This window comes from Cydia fagiglandana, chromosome 1 (genome assembly GCF_963556715.1).
Source record: "Cydia fagiglandana chromosome 1, ilCydFagi1.1, whole genome shotgun sequence".
Lineage (NCBI taxonomy): Eukaryota > Metazoa > Arthropoda > Insecta > Lepidoptera > Tortricidae > Cydia > Cydia fagiglandana.
The window spans coordinates 29,869,966-29,891,281 of record NC_085932.1 but is presented as its reverse complement, the minus strand read 5'-3'; the positions used below and the strand labels follow the sequence as shown (position 1 = coordinate 29,891,281).

Genomic DNA, 21,316 nt, shown 5'->3' with positions numbered 1-21,316 from the left:
TATAATTGCCTCATTTGTTTGGGTATTCCTTCATCCTTATGTGTCATCTTCTCTTCTAGATGTGATTGGCCACACAATGACCAATGAATGATGATGAATGATTTTTACCGTTGAGGACGTTACTGCATGGTGCGCTATTTGGTGACTGATATAGTCAATCGTCGATTTATTTAGTATTAAACAGAAATGTACTAATGTTTTTATGGTGTGAAATTATTTTATAGTCTTACTAATTACATAAATGGTTGTTTAGACCATCCCACCATTTAGTTAGTACTCTAATTAGTAATAAAACTGTCCGAAGTAACATCATTTGACTATTAAAGCTTAATTGTTTGGCATTTTTTAGGGTTCCGTACCCAAAGGGTAAAACGGGACCCTATTACTAAGACTTCGCTGTCCGTCCGTCCGTCCGTCCGTCCGTCTGTCACCAGGCTGTATCTCACGAACCGTGATAGCTAGACTGTTGAAATTTTCACAGGTGATGTATTTCTGTTGCCGCTATACCAACAAATACTAAAAACAGAATAAAATAAAGATTTAAATGGGGCTCCCATACAACAAACGTGATTTTTGACCAAAGTTAAGCAACGTCGGGAGTGGTCAGTACTTGGATGGGTGACCGTTTTTTTTTCTTTTTTTTTGTTTTTTTTTTGCATTATGGTAAGGAACCCTTCGTGCGCGAGTCCGACTCGCACTTGCCCGGTTTTTTTAAGGTAAGCGTGAAAAGTTCCCCATTTTCAAATCATTTTAAATACATACGAATAGGTTAAGAGATTCGATTCCATAACGTTTGACCTACTTAAAACAACGTAAACAACGAGTAAACAAATAACACTGAATGAACATTTGACTCACGGTTTCCCGAACGAAACAAAAGGTTACGATAAGACACTAACCACATGCATATCAGACGTCGCTGAAATGTATCCTCCGACCACAACATTTCAGCTACATAGTAAAATGCACCTTATTGTACAATACTGAAGTCCTAAAATGGTTTAAATAGACGGACTAAAGCGTTTTTCAGCTGCATAGGAATATAGATCTTATTGTAGGGGATTTAAGTCTTGAAATGTCTCGGTTGGTAGTGGAATGTTGAAAATGTAAGTGTACACCGAGATAATGCTTACGTTCCTGTGATCTCACGTGCTAAGGAATGCGTTAAGGATATACTAAATGGGTCTATGAAATTAGAACTGGGACCCGTTTCTGAAAAGCTTGTAACGTGTAATACAAGTGGAAATCCCTTTCTAACAGAAGCTGTCAAAAAGTGACATCCGCTTGTATTAAAAGTTACAAGCTTTTGAGAAAAGGTCTCCTGTGGGCCTGACAAACGGCCATATGATAAAGGTAAATTCACAAAAGCTGGTACGAATGGAACGAATGAGTGAATGAAAATATCTATGTGTGTATCACATTAACCAATAAACTGGTGGCTCTGACTGTATACCGATACAGGTGTCACTCATACAATGAAATTTAGTTCATTCCATTCGCGCTACCTTTCGTGACCTGTATGTTCGGTCTAAGTAGGTACCTAATGTCAAAATTGTGGCTCAAGTTGAACTTAATGCACTAAGAACATCAATGAGCTAGTTCGAAGCTTTAAACTCCTAACATTGAATATTGAAACTTTGTAAGCTTACTTATTACCGTTATCTTTGGTCTTGGCATATACATAAGTATTGTATGAGAGTTATGACCGAAGGTGACATAGAAAATGGTCCGGTTTTCTCGAGTGGCCACGTGGGCACCTTGACATAAATCTACACAGTATTTGCCCTACTGATCAACGGAACAGTCGTATTTGTACTTTATGCAGGTGTAATTAGGACTGTTTTACAATGAACGGTTTGTCAAATACAAGTCATAAATTTATTATAGGGCTTAGAATATGTAGCTATATGTGTCTACGAATATCATAAACACGAAATTAAGTTTGATTCGTTCTTATATTTTTATGACGAAATTTGAAGAAACTAACATACCTAAATCTACTCTAAAATTAATAACACCAAAAACGTTCGACCTTAGTTTCACCCCCTTGAAAAAATAATTTCTTAGGAACTACAATATTTGAAGAATAATATATGTATGTATTTCGTATTGTCAGGTCCTATTTTCAACGGTTTAAGCTGTGCGTTGTATATACTTATATGACTGGCCTGTTTATTGATTATAGACCGAAGATAAACAATAATTTCTTGTCTGAATACAATATTTGTACAATCATAGCTGAAAAACAAGATCATCGTGACTGATAAAAATAACTATCACTTTATAATATCAAAATACACACAGAATCTACTACTAAACATCCTATTGCGAGAGGATAATCTTTGAGATAAAACCGCCTAGTAATAACCAAAATTACTATTTTGGTGGATTTGTGACGTCACAATACGCCAGATAAGCGTTCACCAAAACACTTGACAGTTATATCTCATTACTCTTTTATAATAGAGAACGGTATTAAATAAATATTGGTATACTATAATTTTGCGCCATGGTGTTGAGTAGAAACCGAGACGCTGTAGACTTAGCACGGGAGCGCCGCCGTGACAGTCAGTATCTCGCCCGCGAGAGACTACCCAACTTTTTCTATATGTATTAAAAAAAGAGAGACGGGACGAGTACATTTATCTTCTCCTCCAGACGGGACGCCGTGCTCCTGTGCTAAGCTAAGCCTAATGCTAAGAGACGTAAATACACAACAATTAGTTACGCGGTATTGCACTATCCCCGACGATATGGCTTCGACTGTCTTTATAGTGATTGATCTCTGCAAATACAAAGCATTACACGTCACGTGCTACTCTTCAAACAGGTTATGAACCAGACAGGCAGGGAGATAAAAGATATAGTGGGGTTAGGATTAGGACTTTTAGGGTATTTTGTTTACCTTCGAGAGTGCACATGTACCAACAACAACTCAAGAAACTAAGCCAGGAAACTAGATGAAAACAAAAGATATGACGCGCCGCTAAACATGGGGTAACCATGAGAGGCCCAACGTTTCCTTTTTTTCCAAAAATATCTTACCCCCGTACTTCTAGAGTTGCGCACTGGATGGGACCTTCCCCTTGAAAGCTAGGACAAAGGAAAACCACACGCTATCTGTTGACTAGCTCTTGAGATTTTCAACTGTACACTACAGTTTATTTCACGTCACTTCTGAAGAATTCCAAGATCGTCTGTAAACCCTCGTCAGGCAAGGTCTAGAGGCTAAAAACATCCACTGTTATCTTTCCACTTGATTAATCTAGGAATGTTTTCTGTAACTGTACAATGTGCAAAACAAAATAAAGGTCAGTTATTATACTTTCTATAAAAGCAAGGTACTTAGGTACTTTCAGGAAATCTTCATTATTACCACTTGTGATTATTACTACTCACAGTTTATTAGTAACTTTTGTTTCTATATTGAATCTACCTCGTACCATTGTTATTGTACCTTTAAGATTTCAGTTCCAATCCATTGTCTTAGTAAAAAAACCGGGCAAGTGCGAGTCGGACTCGCGCACGAAGGGTTCCGTACCATAATGCAAAAAAAAAAAGCAAAAAAAACGGTCACCCATCCAAGTACTGACCCCTCCCGACGTTGCTTAACTTTGGTCAAAAATCACGTTTGTTGTATGGGAGCCCCATTTAAATCTTTATTTTATTCTGTTTTTAGTATTTGTTGTTATAGCGGAAACAGAAATACATCATCTGTGAAAATTTCAACTGTCTAGCTATCACGGTTCGTGAGATACAGCCTGGTGACAGACGGGCGGACGGACGGACGGACGGACGGACGGACGGACGGACGGACGGACGGACGGACGGACGGACGGACAGCGAAGTCTTAGTAATAGGGTCCCGTTTTACCCTTTGGGTACGGAACCCTAAAAAACTAAACTGCGGCACACTCTTTGTTTATGAAAGACCAAAACAAGATGAGCTTGGAACTTAATTGCTCTATTTCTGAAGACAAACGCACTTGTCGGTCAGACAATACGACTTAATGCAGTATAATTTTATAGTACCATAAATTTATAATGTCAAATCATTATGTTATTCGCTCGAGATAAGATTGCGAACCTATATTTGTGGAATTTATGATTGGGATCGGTTTGTTTTTATTTGGCGTATTTGGCATTGGGTTCGTGGAATGTGTCATTACCCACAGACAAGACATCCTCCAGACTTAGCATAGTCACGCTGCCCCCTCTGCCACGCATACGGTAATTTTTTTTACTCCATGTTCGAGTCGAAAGTGTCTTTGTGGGACTTCCGTGTCTTTGAACGGACCAATCATGGCACGGGACTTCGCTCACCTCGTCCCGCGCACCCCCGCATTTTTGGCATCATCGGTTGCATGAAATAATTGCTCTAAACTCGGTCTAGAGGATTCCTAGTCTATGGTCATTACCATTTATCATAGAAACAGAATCAGACATTTATTGGCAACTTAATATTATTTGACATGTCCGGAGATAAGTGGGTATATACTTACATTTCGACTTAGGTTTAAACTATCCCAAACGTTGACAGTAGGCACTCGATAAAAGCTTGACTAGGCGAGTAGCACACTATAACTAGTACAGATAATTCGTTTCATACGATTGTTTTTAAATTGGCCCCAATTGGGGCTATAAACGGCTTTCGGGCCGTATTTGCGATGGTAATATTTCCCGATTGCTGGATATTGCTATCATATTTACATTTGAAACTGTGACTTGACATCATTCAAGGGATTTCTTGACCTGAATGCAAGGAGGAAAACAATACGTTTTACCTAAATCCACTTGTATCAATATCAATATGATACGCTCTGCGTGACGAATGAACTTTACTTTGTATTATTATTCAGGTAAGTACCTATACCTAATATGTAGTTTTTATTAATATTATAATTTGGTATAAGCAGTAAGAAAAATACTATTAAATTAATTTAATAATTTAAAATAAAATTGTGAACGCTATGGAGTTCATTAAGGCCGTTCCCGTACCCAAATGAAATCTACAATCGAGCCTCCCCTCACGCCATCCGTCCCGCCCCTAGATACAATGACGATTCAACAGCGCCACGCAAGAAGTAGCGACTTAAATGAACTAACAGGACACTGATTTGTAAAACGTATTACTAAATACTGAAAAAAGCATGCTGCATCTCATAGATGGCGTTAAAGTTAAAATGGAAAAATAAATGAAACATAGTGTAAATTAAATATTCATTTTAATGAAGTCAACTCTTATTTCAAGTATATTTAATTATAAGGGTAAATACAGTTTATATTTAAACAAATTAATGACTTGATATTTGTTTTGGGGACACGTAGTACAGGTCCGTCTGGCACGAGCGCTCAGCCATCACTGTCTCATTTCGAAAGACGGACGGAGATAGAGCTTGCAGGCTGAACTCGATATTTTGTTACGATAGAATTAGTTGATGTTTATTTATTTTAAAAATATTGCCTTTAATTATCGTTTTTCTAAAGCTGTCAAATTATTGTTATAGTTATGATTGATTTTTCTCCTTTTTTTGTTTCATAGTGTCACATAGTAAAGAAACAAGTAAAGTTCGAGTATAAATTCGAATTGGAGGTTACTTTGGGAATAAATTGTATCGAGCGAAGTGTTATGAATCGTGTATCGAAAGCTGTGTTATTAAAGATAATATAATCAAGAATTATATTTATTTTTCCCACGTCTACAAATATCAACGTTTCTTAGAAAAATAGGATAATTATTGGGGTATTTTTACATTTCTGGCTCAAGGGAACGGCCTTAATACCCATTTAATACATCTACTTTTAACGTTTAATTTAAAAAACAGCTCTACATTCATCTATAATCGATATAATTATGTTTAAATATATAATATATTTAAGTATGTTTGATAAGAAGGAATTGTATTCTTCCACATGTATTTTTTAATGCGCAAAAATAAAACGCCGATATTGTTTCGGTGTATTATCGATTGATAAAAAAACTAATAAAAAGCAAATTATACGAGAGCCGGATGTGCCCACAAAACAGATTAGTACAGATTATCTATAATTGTTATTTTAATTTACTCTTCTAATTTAGTTTTTGCGACTTCATCAGATGTTCATTAGCTACTATTATATAGCCGGCCAAACGACTTTATCAGAAGGCGCGAAATTCAAATTTTCTATGGGAGGATTACCGTCATTACCGTTCGCACTTACTTTTTTTTTAAATTTGCCGTTTTTTTTCTACTGACAGACTGGCTTCACAGACTTATTACAGAAAACAGTACCAACAATTTACTTAATGTTTTTGCTAGTCTCATTTGGAACATGAACTATCGGCGCGATTCGGGAAATGATTTAGAGATTCACTAGATATGAAATAGTAAAGATATGTGACGTTCCGCGGCAAAAGGTACCTTATGGCGGCTGGCGCTTAGGCTATAACGCCGGTCCAATATTCAGCCGCGGCAATGGTACCTTTTGCCGTGGAACGTCACATATTTTTACCATTTCATATCTAGTGAATCTCTAATTCATTTCCTGAATCGCGCCGTATATATTGTGTGTCGTATGCACATTTGTAAGTAAAACCGATGTAAGTTACATTAACATAAAATATAAAGTTTATTCTAAAAAATTGCTAGCTTATGTAGTTTAGCTACAATAATCTCTATCTATAGTTATAAGAATTAATTTTATTTATGACCTAACTCCTTAAGACAACATTAATTAGCTTCGTCTAAAAATATATGTAATCTCCAGTTGTAATTTACTAAGATAAAATCACTATCATAATCCCAGCTTCAGACACACCCATTCAAACAGCTACACCCACCTAGGGTTACCAGATGACAGGAATTTTCCTGACATATCAGGAATTTTTGCCTATTGTCAGGAATGGGGACGGAACACGAAAATGTCAGGATTTTTTTGAATTGATACACTTTTTTTATAAAGTACCTTTTTATTTACGTAAATTAATACAAATAATAAATTTAATAAATTAATTCATAAAACGCAGCTGTAGGGTGGCCATCGCTTACGGCGGCCAGTCATAAATATGAATGTCAGGAAAAATATTCGGAAATCAGGAATTATGTCAGGAAATTCTACATTTGTATCTGGTAACCCTACACCCACCATTATTTCATCCCACAGATCTACAAACTAATCAATTCTAGTTTTAGTTCCTCGATCTGTTACCGATATGATACAGATCAGTCAATGTCAAAAGTGACGGGTCAGTGTCAGATCGGAAACAAATCGGATAACTAAAACTCGAATTGGCCTGAAAAATCAACTCAAATATCGAATAACAAAGTCCACGCTTCCCGCTCGTGGCGATAACAGATGCCAGATACGGCTGATAATGATAACGTAATTAAGAAGCAGGTACCTAATACGGCCCCGACAGGCCGACACTATCATTAGCAATGACATCAAATTTCATGACGCTCCAGCGTTTGGTCCAGTCAGGTCATGACATTCTTAAATCTCCCCACACACTTATCAGTATTTCTATCAGTATTTTCATCATTACTTGTCACGGGGATTTTAAGTTATTTTCCTAACCGTTTAACAACCGAACTCCGCGGTGCGCCGCGGTGCGATACGCCCAGTATCATCATAGTCTCTACGCGAAACGCACGCGCCCGGGCGCCTACTATTCGCGGAGGAAATTTTTGTGTATATCTTCGTAAACGTCTTCGTCAGTTTTAATATTTATAGTGTTTTTGGAGCGTTAAATTGAAGTTGAATTTGTAAATTAACGGATATTGAGTGTTGTGGCTTCCTTAGAAATGCCGTCGGTTAAGTTTGAGAAGTTTATGGCCAAGCTTTCGTTGCCTTTTGTTGTAAGTTTCTTTTTTTATTTACTTTTTTTTCAGCGTTTACTACTGACTGTCTTTTTAAGTCTCTTTGTATAAGAGAGTTTGGATTATAGATAGTTTTCAGGCCAGCTCAATGCGGATTGGGAGTTTAACACGTTGAAATGTATTTTTAGTACCAATATTAACGTAAGTATTTATACTTATACATAAATGATAACTACCAATTTTTTTTTATTTTTACTAGCCTATTTGAGTGTCCCACTGCTGGGCAAAGGCCTCTCCCGTTAATTTCCACGTATAGGGGTCTTAAAATTAAAATAGTCAAATTATAATATGTTATTTAACTACAACAACTATGTAATAACCCTCTTGAAAATTCTAAACTACCTGCTCAATTATATGTAGTAGAGACCGTTTTGGGATAGTTTACAAACTAACTTTTTTCAAAACGACAACAGACGATTAACTATTGTATTCTTTTGTATTATATACAGGCAGTATAAAAAACGGAATAGCAAAGAGAATTTGTGACACTGACATACGTAAGGAAGTACATATATTACTATGCATACATAGTTACGTTCAGGATATACATATGTTATGTATGTGTAGATTATGCAGATTACACGCGTGTTTGCGAAAGCTGTAGGATAACGGACGTCATGTTCATATTCTTTGTACTTGTAGCCGTCGAGTAATGACCATATTCATAAAGACACTTACTGGTCAGAAATGTGTAGTTTTCTAAATATTGTTTGAATGTGTATTATTTATTAAACTTTTATTTCGTAAGTATAGCTTCTGCCCGCGACTTCGCCTACGTAGAATGTAGAATGATGATTTCTGTGTGTGATGTAAACAATCCTGTGCACTTGTCTAAGCCTCATATTATCTCCATACCAATTTGATCTTAAATGGAGACGACAGACAGTACTTTCGTATTTATACGAGTATAATAGGAAGGATTTAAATAATATAAAACACTATATAAAATAATATTGGCACACTTTTACAGCATAATAACACATCAAATGTATGTTACTATGCCGTTTAAAATGGTCATGTGCTAAAATAATTCCATCCGCCGTGAATAACTGTAGTGAGGCGCTCAGTGAATGGGTCCATAAATCATTCAATCAAACCCTATCAGCCAATGATTGGCAAATTAGCCTATTAACACATGTTATTGGCTTTTATCTGTGCTCATTATTCAATTCGTTTCAACGAATGACTCATTTGTGTGTGAAAACAAACAATGTAAATGTATTGATTATAAACATTAAGTATCTAACAATGTATGTTTAAGATACAACTACCTATCGGCGATGTTATCTGTGGATTAGGACTTTCTTTTTTTATCACAGCGGTAATAAAAATACATGTTTTAAGGTTCATGTTTGTTTGTAAGTTCCATTGCAACTAAGTTTTAGTTACATACCTCAGTCTGAGAAGAATCTATATCTAAGAAGTTTCTCTCTCACTAAATTTTAACGTTTCTTAAACATTGAATCGACTTTTTTTATTTTTACCAGACCAATGACAAAATTAATATGAACTATTCCTTAAACTTGTTTACATATTATTCGATCCCTGAAACGCTAATAATACTAATAATATTACCTGTTGACCGACTTAGTCCCCGTTTCCGAGTTTTGTATGACCCCTATGACAGACTCAGACTGGACGATCGCCAACCGCCATTGTTCGAGCTATGCCACTTCGGCGCCTGAGACACAAGCTGTAGCGGTTTTAGAAAAAAAATACTCTTATGCGGGACTTTTCTTTTCTTTTTATATTTCTAATATCTAATATAAAATTATAATAATAAAATCGAAATTTTATCATTAAATCAGCCGTGACAGGATATAAATGTTCGGTTGCATTGCAAGTGAGAGTTTCCTACTTTTGACGCTGTTATTTATATTGAAGTACAAAAAAAATACTTATCATAGATACCTAGTATAGATTAAACAAAGTTTATCTTATAATATCTTACTTATCTGTAGATTCTTCAAGGCGATAAATATTTCCATTATCTGTCAATCGGTTGTTATGCTGATTGATCACTTGCATGCCTTGAACATGCACTTCTGTCTGATAAAATGAGTCAGTATGATTGATGAATGCCGTCTGTTTTGATTTATACATATAATACACAATACCTACACTTATATTTTTAAAACTCCGATAAGCGCGTTAAAATTGGCCGATTATTTTTTTTAAATATTTTAAGACTATGGTCACCGTCAAATTGTTTAAATGAGACTTTATCATAATCGCTTAGACCTCAACAATCGCCCTCCGCCGGAAACCCTACTGTTTCGTTAGCAATGTGTATTGTTATTATAATTTAGTATTGTCCCTCGGCGATGACTATAATGACTGACGTCTAAACGCTCAGTATGGAACGAAGCATCGAGCGCGAAGCACATTTAATTAAAAATCATATTCAATTTTGCCCCTACTGCAAACTGGCAGCATTATCGCTCTACGTATTAAAAAAAAGAGTAATTGTTTATGGTTCATACTTTTTTTTTAATTTTACAGTTTCAAAACTTTCAAATCATTCATTCAATTAGTGATGGGAAAGTGATGTAATATTTTTTTCGATTAAATATTCTTATGGACCATTTGAATCGTTGTTGGTTGTGCATAGTGAAAATGGTTGTGTGGTACACCGAGGACCCGTTCGACGAGGTACTAATTAGATTTTAATTCGACATTTATAATTAGATTTAAAATTGATAAGTGTTGTACGTACCTGTCCGCATTTTCGAAAAAAAAAACATTTAAAATTTTGCTTTGAAAGTAAATCTTAAATTGCAAACAAATATTTATATTTAATATGGACCATTTGATATTAATATCTTTCGAGCGTCATTTCCTTCCTGCTGAACAATTCAGAAGTTATTTTAATCAGTTTGTAAGTGAGATGAATAATAATGATTTCATAAGTTCCCGTAGGCCGTCAATTACTCATACAGTTTTTATAAATTGTATTTCATATCTGTTCCGGCAAATCGTTGTTATCTATATTTTAGTGTCCAAGTGTCCATCTATATACAGATTTATTTATTTTTTAAGGTGGTTCTCCTTGCTCGATTTTCATACAACTTTCTTGGCACCCTAGCTCCTATTATATAGGGTTTCTTCACTTGTATATGTAATGTTTGGGTAATATATATATTTCTGTCTTCGCTTAACGTAAAAAAATACTAGATTTTGATTAAAATTATTAAGAAAAAAGCCTTTGAATATTGGTAAAATTTTGCCTCATTGCTTGTTTGTGTGAGTGATGCTTATAGTATCGGTGTAATTCTAACATGGCGACTTCATTTGACAAGTAATCATTTTTAATTTGTCAAAGGTGTAACAGATGGCACTTTAAAACCGCAACACAGATTACCTGTGTATTTTGTTTTATTTTCACTCAATAGAGGGAGGTATATTTAATGCACAAAGCATGTTACGACTTACGAGTATACCTCCTACTCATTTAAGAATCTCCTTTCTGATATAATTTCATTCCCAGATTTAATATAACTTAATAACTATTATGATTATTACACAATAAAATACATTTATATATTTATAGAAAGGTCAGTCCAAACAATCATTCGCGTTACGGTCGTCCACCGAAAACCCTTGTGAATTCTGCGTTCGTTTCGGTAAATGTTCTCTGGAAAAGCCTATATTTATTGTAACAATGATTTTTAAACTAAAATACCTAGCTATATTTTTCTCAAAAATATATAGGTATGTGGAGAAAAATGTCATCTTCTTGTAAATAAACAAGATTCTATAATATCTTCTGCTTGTGCATAACAATAACATTAGTAGATGATATTTTTAGGGTTCCGTACCCAAAGGGTAAAACGGGACCCTATTACTAAGACTTCGCTGTCCGTCCGTCTGTCCGTCTGTCTGTCACCAGGCTGTATCTCACGAACCGTGATAGCTAGACAGTTGAAATTTTCACAGATGATGTATTTCTGTTGCCGCTATAACAACAAATACTAAAAACAGAATAAAATAAAGATTTAAATGGGGCTCCCATACAACAAACGTCATTTTTGACCAAAGTTAAGCAACGTCGGGAGTGGTCAGTACTTGGATGGGTGACCATTTTTTTTTGCTTTTTTTTTGTTTTTTTTTGCATTATGGTACGGAACCCTTCGTGCGCGAGTCCGACTCGCACTTGCCTGATTTTTTTTCAAAAATGCTGCCTTTCACCCGAGTTAAAACACTCTACTTTTCATTTCGCATACGAGGAAAGTAAAATGCATGTGTTTTTTTAAATACATTTTTATAGTAGGTATTTTTGAGAGTAGGTATTTTCAATTAACAATTTGGCCAAAAGTAATTTGTGGAATGGGGAGTCAAATATCAGAATGGAAATTGTATAACAAATCCATTTATACCCAAATTTCAATTGCTTATTGTAAAAAGAATAATAAAATCGTACTTGGAATTGGAACCTAAACTGCTCTAGTGCAGAAACGTATCATTTCCTGCACACCTTTTACAACAACAATGACCCTCTTTCATATATTCGGTCAAATTGTGCTTTTTGAAAAACTAATTATAGCCAGCCTTTTATGAATGGATGGATGCTAGGTGCTCAACTGTTCCAATATAATTTGTCAAATGTAATGTGCTATTATTGTTGTTGTTAAAATAATTGTTGCTTTTATAAGTACTTATTGTTATTGTTTTTAGTCTAAGTTTCGTGACGCATTGGTTTAACTGTAATGTCATGTAAACATTTTTATCAATAAAAATAAAATAAAATAAAAATAAAATGAATGTAGTATGATACCTTAGGGTATGGTGCTTTACGCACACTAGCGTCCCTTCCCCTCCCCCTGACGCAACCCACCCTTTTTGCATGAAATATGTCCCGGTTCACAGTTTTTTAAATTTTTTGAGGAAAGTATACATTTTAGGAAAAAAGTGTCAATGAAAGAAATAATCCTTAATAAATTCTTAATAAAAAAGGTCATATTCATTTTTTTATATGATGCACCTAATTCATGTATTAGCTTGTGAAAATTCGAAATAACATAGTTATTACTTAGGGTTCGAAACTCATTTATTATACACGGTGTAACATGAGGAAACCGAATAATTTTAACAGCGTATTCCTGATCACATTTAGAGACAAAAATGTCCTATAAACTTTTTTGAAATTCGCCTAGTTTCAGAGTTAATACCAATAAAAAAAAAAACAAGTTTCTATTGTTACATAGTTCAAAACGCCTTTTTGATGGCGATGTTGCTACTATGGGATTTAGTGTAAATATCCTTATTGATATGTCAAAAAGTGACAAGTAACACTTTGCAAAAACTAAGTTTTACGAAAAAAAAACCATTTTAAGTGACAAGTTTACCAATAGCATTTAATTTTTATATACAAATTCATTCATAAAATTAAAAAAAAAAAACCAAACAAAATTTTTTTTTTGGCGAATATGACCTAAACACATATTACATCTTTTCCTTTTTTTTGACCTCATGTATACATTTTAGGATAAAAGTGTCAATGAAAGAAATAGTTCCTTATTAAATTCTTAGTAAAAAAGGTTATATTCATTTTATAACACTTATTATACAAGGTGTCCTCAAGAAATGCGAAAGATTTTATCTCTGAGGTCAAATTAAAAGGAAAAAATGTTTGTATGAGTTTAGGTCAATTTCGCCGAAAACAATTTTTTTTATTGTTTTTAGGGTTCCGTACCTCAAAAGGAAAAAACGGAACCCTTATAGGATCACTCGTGCGTCTGTCTGTCTGTCCGTCTGTCACAGCCGATTTTCTCGGGAACTACTGGACCAATCAAGTTGAAATCTGGTACACATATGTAAGTTTGTAAACAAATGAATTTTAAACATGGGGGCCACTTTTGGGGGGTAAATGAAAAAATTAAAAAATAAAAATTTTCAAACTATATCATGTTACATATCAAATGAAAGAGCTTATTGTAAGGATCTCAAATATATATTTTTTATAATTTTCGAATAAACAGTTTAGAAGTTATTCAAGAAAATAGGCAAAAAATGACTATTCCCCCCTCCCCCTTTATCTCCGAAACTACTAGGTTTAAAATTTTGAAAAAATACATAAAATAGGTCTATACCTATAGATGACAGGAAAACCTATTAGAAATGTACAGTTTTTGATCCGACTCCTACGGATTTTTTAAAGATTTCACTCACGTTTCGCATAAATAATGTTTAGTTTTAAGTTTATAGAATACATATGTATGTTAGTCTGTAAGGTATTTGTAATATGGGCCTTGTTCCCTGAATTAAATATCTAAATAAATAAAAAATACATTGTTAAAAATTGTGTAATATACGGAATCCTTGGAACGCGAGTCCGACTCGCACTTGGCCGCCATTTTTTAATTTTTTGAATATATATGTATGTACATAAAACGTAAATGTTATTGGTAAACTTGTCAGTTAACATGGATTTTTACTTTTTTTTCGTAAAACATAGTTTTTGCAACGTGTTACTTAATTGTCACTTTTTGACATATCAATAAGGATATTTAGACTAAATCCCATAGTAACAACATCGCCATCAAAAAGGCGTTTTGAACTATGTAACAATAAAAACTTGTTTTATTTTTTTAAATTGGTATTAACTCTGAAACTAGCCGCATTTCAAAAAAGTTTATAGGACATTTTTGTCTCTAAATATGATCAGGAATACGCTGTCAAAATTATTCGGTTTCCTCGTGTTACACCGTGTATAATAAATGAGTTTCGAATCCTAAGTAAAAACTATGTTATTTCGAATTTTAACAAGCTAATACATGAATGTGCATCATGTAAAAAAATCAATATGACCTTTTTTATTAAGAATTTAAAGGATTATTTCTTTCATTGACACTTTTTTCCTAAAATATATTCTTTCCTCAAAAAATGTAAAAAACTGTGAACCGGGGCATATTTCATGCAAAAAGGGGGGGTTGCGTCAGGGGGAGGGGAAGGGACGCTAGTGTGCGTAAAGCACCATACCCTATGGTATCATACTACATTCATAAAAGGCAGGCTATAATTAGTTTGTCTTCCCCATGCATTAGAACACAATTTAACCGAATCAATAGCATGAGAAATGAAACGGATATTTCTTGTTTTCTTTGCATTAGCATTTTTCTCTCGATAATTTAATCAATTCGCAACATAAGTAGAAGAATCCTCATATATCCATAAATATAAAAATATAAAAGGACATACATTTTCAGAAGAATTCCCCGTGCGACGTTGCCAAATGGTTTAAAGTACAACATGCTCGCAACGTTTGGATGTCAATAAGTCGACAATGAAAAATTATATTTCAAATCAATTCAAACTTGATATTTTTGACAGTAATGGGTTACTTAAATAAGAAGGCATTTTTCGCCCGGGTCTACTATGGTCAAATGGTCTAGTGGCTTTTAGCTACTGAGTATAAGTCTAACAAGTTGAACAGCATGACAGGGTTCAAACCACGAACAAAGACTCATTTATTTTGTATTTATTTATTTATTTTGTTTCATCTTTTTGGTAATTTTATATGCCTTATTTTAAAAGTTATTTTAAGTAAATGTGTTGTATTTGATTATTTCATGTAGGTATATCATTTCAATAAAATTTTGGAAACTTTTATTTTATACCTGGTCAAGCAAATCTTGTCAGTAAAAAAACCGGGCAAGTGCGAGTCGGACTCGCGCACGAAGGGTTCCGTACCATAATGCAAAAAAAAAACGGTCACCCATCCAAGTACTGACCACTCCCGACGTTGCTTAACTTTGGTCAAAAATCACGTTTGTTGTATGGGAGCCCCATTTAAATCTTTATTTTATTCTGTTTTTAGTATTTGTTGTTATAGCGGCAACAGAAATACATCATCTGTGAAAATTTCAACTGTCTAGCTATCACGGTTCGTGAGATACAGCCTGGTGACAGACGGACGGACGGACGGACGGACGGACGGACAGCGAAGTCTTAGTAATAGGGTCCCGTTTTACCCTTTGGGTACGGAACCCTAAAAAGGCGCGAAATCCAAATGTTCTATGAACGATATCCCTTCGCGCCTACATTTTTCAAATTTGCCGCCTTTTTCTACTGACAAGATCTGCTTGACCAGCTATACTTCGTCGATAGTTGACTTCTTATGTACCTATTCTGCGATCCTAATTAGCCTCATGCATGACTTTTTTTTAATTATTTTAATCATTATTTATATCCTTTGAAAACCGGAAAATAAAAATACTTTTATAAATCTTCCCATAATATTATTAAAAAATAATTAAAATACTGAAAATATTTTACTCACGTAAGTTTAGTTTCGAAGAATAACATACGCTTAAAATAATTCAAAAGAGAATGCTAAAATTATAAAATAAAAAAAAACTGGCATTGTCGGGGTTTGAACCATGTATCTTAGCTACAATCTGATTTTTTTCAAAATAGAGGCTACGGGTGCCACGAGCACATGACAGTTGATGGTCGAAAACATTAGTTGCTTCTGAATGCCTTGTAATTCTTAATCGTTGCTCAAACAAGAATTTATTATTTAATTTCCAATCTTTTTTCAACAATAAACATTTCATCCGCTGCGCCCTCTAGGTTACTTTACTGTAACATTACGAATCTGCTGACATTTGACACTGACTTTAAGGTGACTTTAAGTACGTAAGTGTGCGTGAATGCAAGAAATTGCAATATTTTGCAGTTGGATTCCGGTAATAACGAAATGAGACAATGTTGACTTGAACATGTCTCGATTTGGATGTAGTATTTTTTATAGTTTTCGCACATATCAACACATCTTATGAAACTTTGTATTTTGGGAGAAATAGTGAAAATCCACAATTCGTGCACAGTGACGCCATCTTTTGGCTGATAATCGGCATCCCATCCCTAGACATCCACCTTAAATGAAATGTAGGTACTAATGAACTTCATGTACAGTCGCCATCAGATATATAGGAGCGGCCAAGGTGCTCACAATCATCTGAACACGCCTCTATTGTCAAGGCGTTAGAGTGCGTGTTCAGATTTTGTGAACAGCTTGGCCGCTCCGATATATCTGATGGCGACTATACATAAAGTTCAAAGTGAGTTCATAATTCAGTTCGTTTTTAATTAAAATCCCCGACTATACGCTCCTTTCATTGCCTTCCTGTCATCATAGAGAAGGCTGAGAAGGAAAATTCTTATAACTAATACTTAACAGCCCGTGTGATGGGATATTCCCAAACGTATCAATGATCTTCACATGACCTAAGCTCCTTGAAAATCTTAGTGTCACTATTCAAAATCAAGTGCTATTGAAATATTGTAATTTTTTTTTACTTTGAATGATTTTTGACGCACATTCTATATTTAAAATACACTTAACTAGACGCAATCGAAAATTCGTAAAAGAGAAAGCTGGGCCAAGTAAAATGTTTAGTTTACTGTCTTTTTAATGCCCCTAATAGTGCCCCTAATCAATGGAATTTAGCGAATTAATATTCTTGCATAAATTTTAATAATTTCCTTAATACGCAGTGTCTTCTTAAATCGCAGTTTCACGATTAGATAGATAGGTATAGTTTATATATTTTCACGACACCAGCTGGTAAAGACTCCGAAATTGTTCGAAAATTGATTATAAGAAAGGTGCATTTTATTCACAGAGTAATCAAATGCAAATTTTGAGTTTTCTTATGTTTGCTGGTAGGATTGACTTTTAAATTATGGTTTTGAATGATATAGTATTTTATGCAACAGTTTTATAAGAGGGGTCAAAAAATGTGAGTGGCGTGGGTAACAATGTGAGCCGAAGGCGAACATTGTTAATAAATACGCCATGAGCATTTTTTGACTACTTATACAACGTTGCATACAATGCTTTTTCTATGAGTAGGCAATATTAAATAAAATACAAAAAAATATAAACAAAATTTTATTTATGAAAATGTCAATGTAAATTTTGGATAGTAGGTATTACTATATGTATGTAGCTCTTGTCTGCGACAAGCACCCATAATACCAAATATTACTGCAACCTGTAACAAGAAAAAGGAGAATTAAATAATATTCAGTTTCAATGCAAAAATATAAAATGTACATAAATATAGCTCGTTGTACTGTGTACCCTAAAAATGTGTATCAAAAATTTTTATAACATATACCAACCTTGCTTAAAAGATAGATCTGATCCGGTGCTTCCAATTAGTCTTTGAAAATACACCAAAGACGTTTTCAGAGAATGACGAAGTTTTGTGCTCCAATCTCCACGCCATGCACTTCTCATAAGATTTGTCGTATAGGTGCTGAGATTTAGTACTTAGGCAACAAATTTTCGGTCGTTGCTTGTGCTGCAGCGGATATTTCTTCAGGTGTAGAAACAATGTAGTCCTCTTTGTCCATTTTCAACACTTTTTATGAACGCAAAACAAATAGTAACGCAAAGTACTCAAAGAACAAGAAATTACCGGGAAAGGCGGGAAACGAGAAACAAACGAGTAATGTCTATGGTTATGTTTTTTTTTAAAGCCGTTACACACTACCGCACCGCACAAGGGTCGTAGTGCTGTAGGGTATAAAAGTATTTTTTATTATGTTGGTAGCAATGAACTCAGTACAAATTTGTTTCTTTTTTAATAAAAACCGTATGCATTCAATCGTTTGTCACGTTGGTAGCAATATACCGGTATGTGCCACCTGCTACCCTGCACTAGCTTACCGTATCGTAATGTCTCTAAAACGATACAAGTGCTTTTTTGGGCAATAGACTATAGACTTTTAAGGAGTATTAATAATGTACGCCCTTATATGTTCGTTCGTGACTATGTAAATGACAGATAAAAGTACCCGAGTGGAAAAAATATTTAATAACATTCATTTTGAATCGATTTGCTTTGATTATGTTTGATATTTTACAGTTAGAATTTCCCTTGTTGGCGTTGTGAAAAATTTTGTATTTCACTCGGTGGCAAAATTTGTTTAACCCTCGCGCCTTAAAATAAAACCGTCGCAACGCTTAAGATTCCATTTTTCAATTCTGGAATCTTTCGCTTGCTCGGGTATCAATATTAGCTCGAGAGGTTAAACAACAACTTTGCCCCCTTGTCAAACAAATAACTATTAACGAATGATTGACACCGGTGAGATCACCTGGGTGCCTCTCTATTTGCGTAAACACTGCATTTTCTCTTGTTGAATGTCTCGTAATACCTACCAATTCTTTTAAGGCGTAAAACGAAATCGAAAACTTATAAATATTAAAATCACGGTTGTTGGCTCCCACGGTCTGATAACCGTACTAAACATATTTGAGTTGACTCATTCGGATTTCCCTTTCTTTACAATACCATCGTTGTGATAAGAGAACAATATAATATAAAGCATTTTATAATTACCAGCATTGTGCTTTGTAATTTTTTTATCGTTGGTAATAACGCACGTATAAAAAATTAAAAATGATATATATAAATCCCAGTATGTCATACTCTACGACGAATCGCTATAATACATAATAATGTATTATGTACTCTATTATGTCATGACTTTACTATGTATGTTTACTATTTTCAGATGTACATGTATACATATAATAATTTATACGAACCGAGGACTAAGTTTATTAATTTAACTTGGGCTTGCAAAACTTTTTCATTTATTCTTATTTTTACTATATGTTTACTAACTATACTATATTACTATATTTTTTCAAATTTTTAATTACCTATTATAAGAGTTAGCTTTTAAATTTTTTTAGGATATCTGTTGTTGATCCAAATTTCTACAATAATACTACAATTTCTATAATAAAAATAATTTTCCATAATGTCAATATCCAGAGAGGAAACGTATACTGAAGACTACGTTTGTATATAGAAGCGGGTGTCCCCTTTCCTCTGAAATGTTAAAAAGATTGCGGTTCACCAATTTAATGACCGTCTCCAATGTCTCCATTTCTTTGTTTGTTATGATGAGATGTGGTTACATGCAAATATGATTGATGATTGCACCTATTAACAAAATTAAGCCGGGAAATAAAAAGCCGATTAAATACAATAATAATGACGCCGGAAAATTACCACACGTCAATGAACTAGTAGTTGATAGTTTATCACACTATCCTATTTATTACTAGTAAATATTTGACTATTGTTATTCGTTCTTGGAATCCATAAATTTCCACACACTGGTGTTTAATAGGTTGCTTACACTGGAAAATGTAACCACAGGATAATATAAGTACCTGCAATTATTTGTACACTAAACCACTTCTTCTTCCTGGCGTTATCCCGGCATTTTGCCACGGCTCATGGGAGCCTGGGGTCCGCTTGACAACTAATCCCATGATTTGACGTAGGCACTAGTTTTTACGAAAGCGACTGCCATCTGACCTTCCAACCCAGAGGGGAAACTAGGCCTTATTGGATTAGTCCGGTTTCCTCACGATGTTTTCCTTCACCGAAAAGCGACTGGCAAATATCAAATGATATTTCGTACATAAGTTCCGAAAAACTTATTGGTACGAGCCGGGGTTTGAACCCGCGACCTCCGGATTGAAAGTCGCACGCTCTTACCGCTAGGCCACCAGCGCTTAACCACTAAACCACAAAGAGGTAAATAAAAGCTCAATGGGGCGAGAAATCGCTATGGTCACTTCTAACTATACCATAAAACTATAAAAGGGTCCATAATTGGGTTGTATACCCGACTTACAGTAGACTATGCACGTAGTATAGGGTTGCCATACGTCCCGGTACGCCGGGACATGTCCTGGTTTGAAGCATGATGTCCCGGTGTCCCGGCCCATAAGCAAATTGTCCCGGTTTATAAATCATAGTTATTTAGTAGGGGGCATTGAGACAGACAGATGGCCGGACGGTCAACAAAGTGATCCTATTTGGGCTCCGTTTTTTTCCTTTTGAAGTAGACAAAAAATTACCACTTCCTCTCTTTATCTCCGAAACTACTAAAATTTAAAAAAATAAACTATATAGTTCCTTACCTATAGATGACAGAAAAACCTATTAGAAATATGCAGTCAAGCGTGCGTCGGACTTATTACTTAGTTTTTGATCGTCCCTTACGGGTCTTTTTTAAACATTTCACTCACGTTTCACATCAAAATATACATTGTTGAAAATTGTGTAATGTACGGAACCCTTGGAAGGCGAGTCCGACTCGCACTTGGCCGGTTTTCGTTAAATGTCCCGGTCTGAGCCGGTCTGCCACACTTATGGCAACCCTAACGTAGTACAACTGTACTTTTCAGTACTTTGGAGCACAATTTCTTCCAATCCAATAGGTTGAGTTTGGGCAGTTAAAAAAATACGTATCTGTTATTTTAGAGTTTTAGACTACTGACTACAAATCAAATCGGAGCCGGACAGTTGGGTAGGTTTCCTTGTAAGCTTAGGTACTTATCTGACATCTCCTACGCCTTCCCTAGGAGCTGCGTTGTTATATTTTCTCTTTCAATCCCTAAAAGATCCCTGCTATCTTTTA

At 34.7% G+C, this 21,316-nt stretch overlaps 1 protein-coding gene across 1 annotated transcript in view; it reads left to right on the top strand.

The window, feature by feature from the left end:
• Window positions 1-21,316, top strand: part of LOC134669218 (regulator of G-protein signaling loco) — a 105,412-nt gene that overhangs the window by 62,534 nt on the left and 21,562 nt on the right. The window lies entirely within an intron of this gene.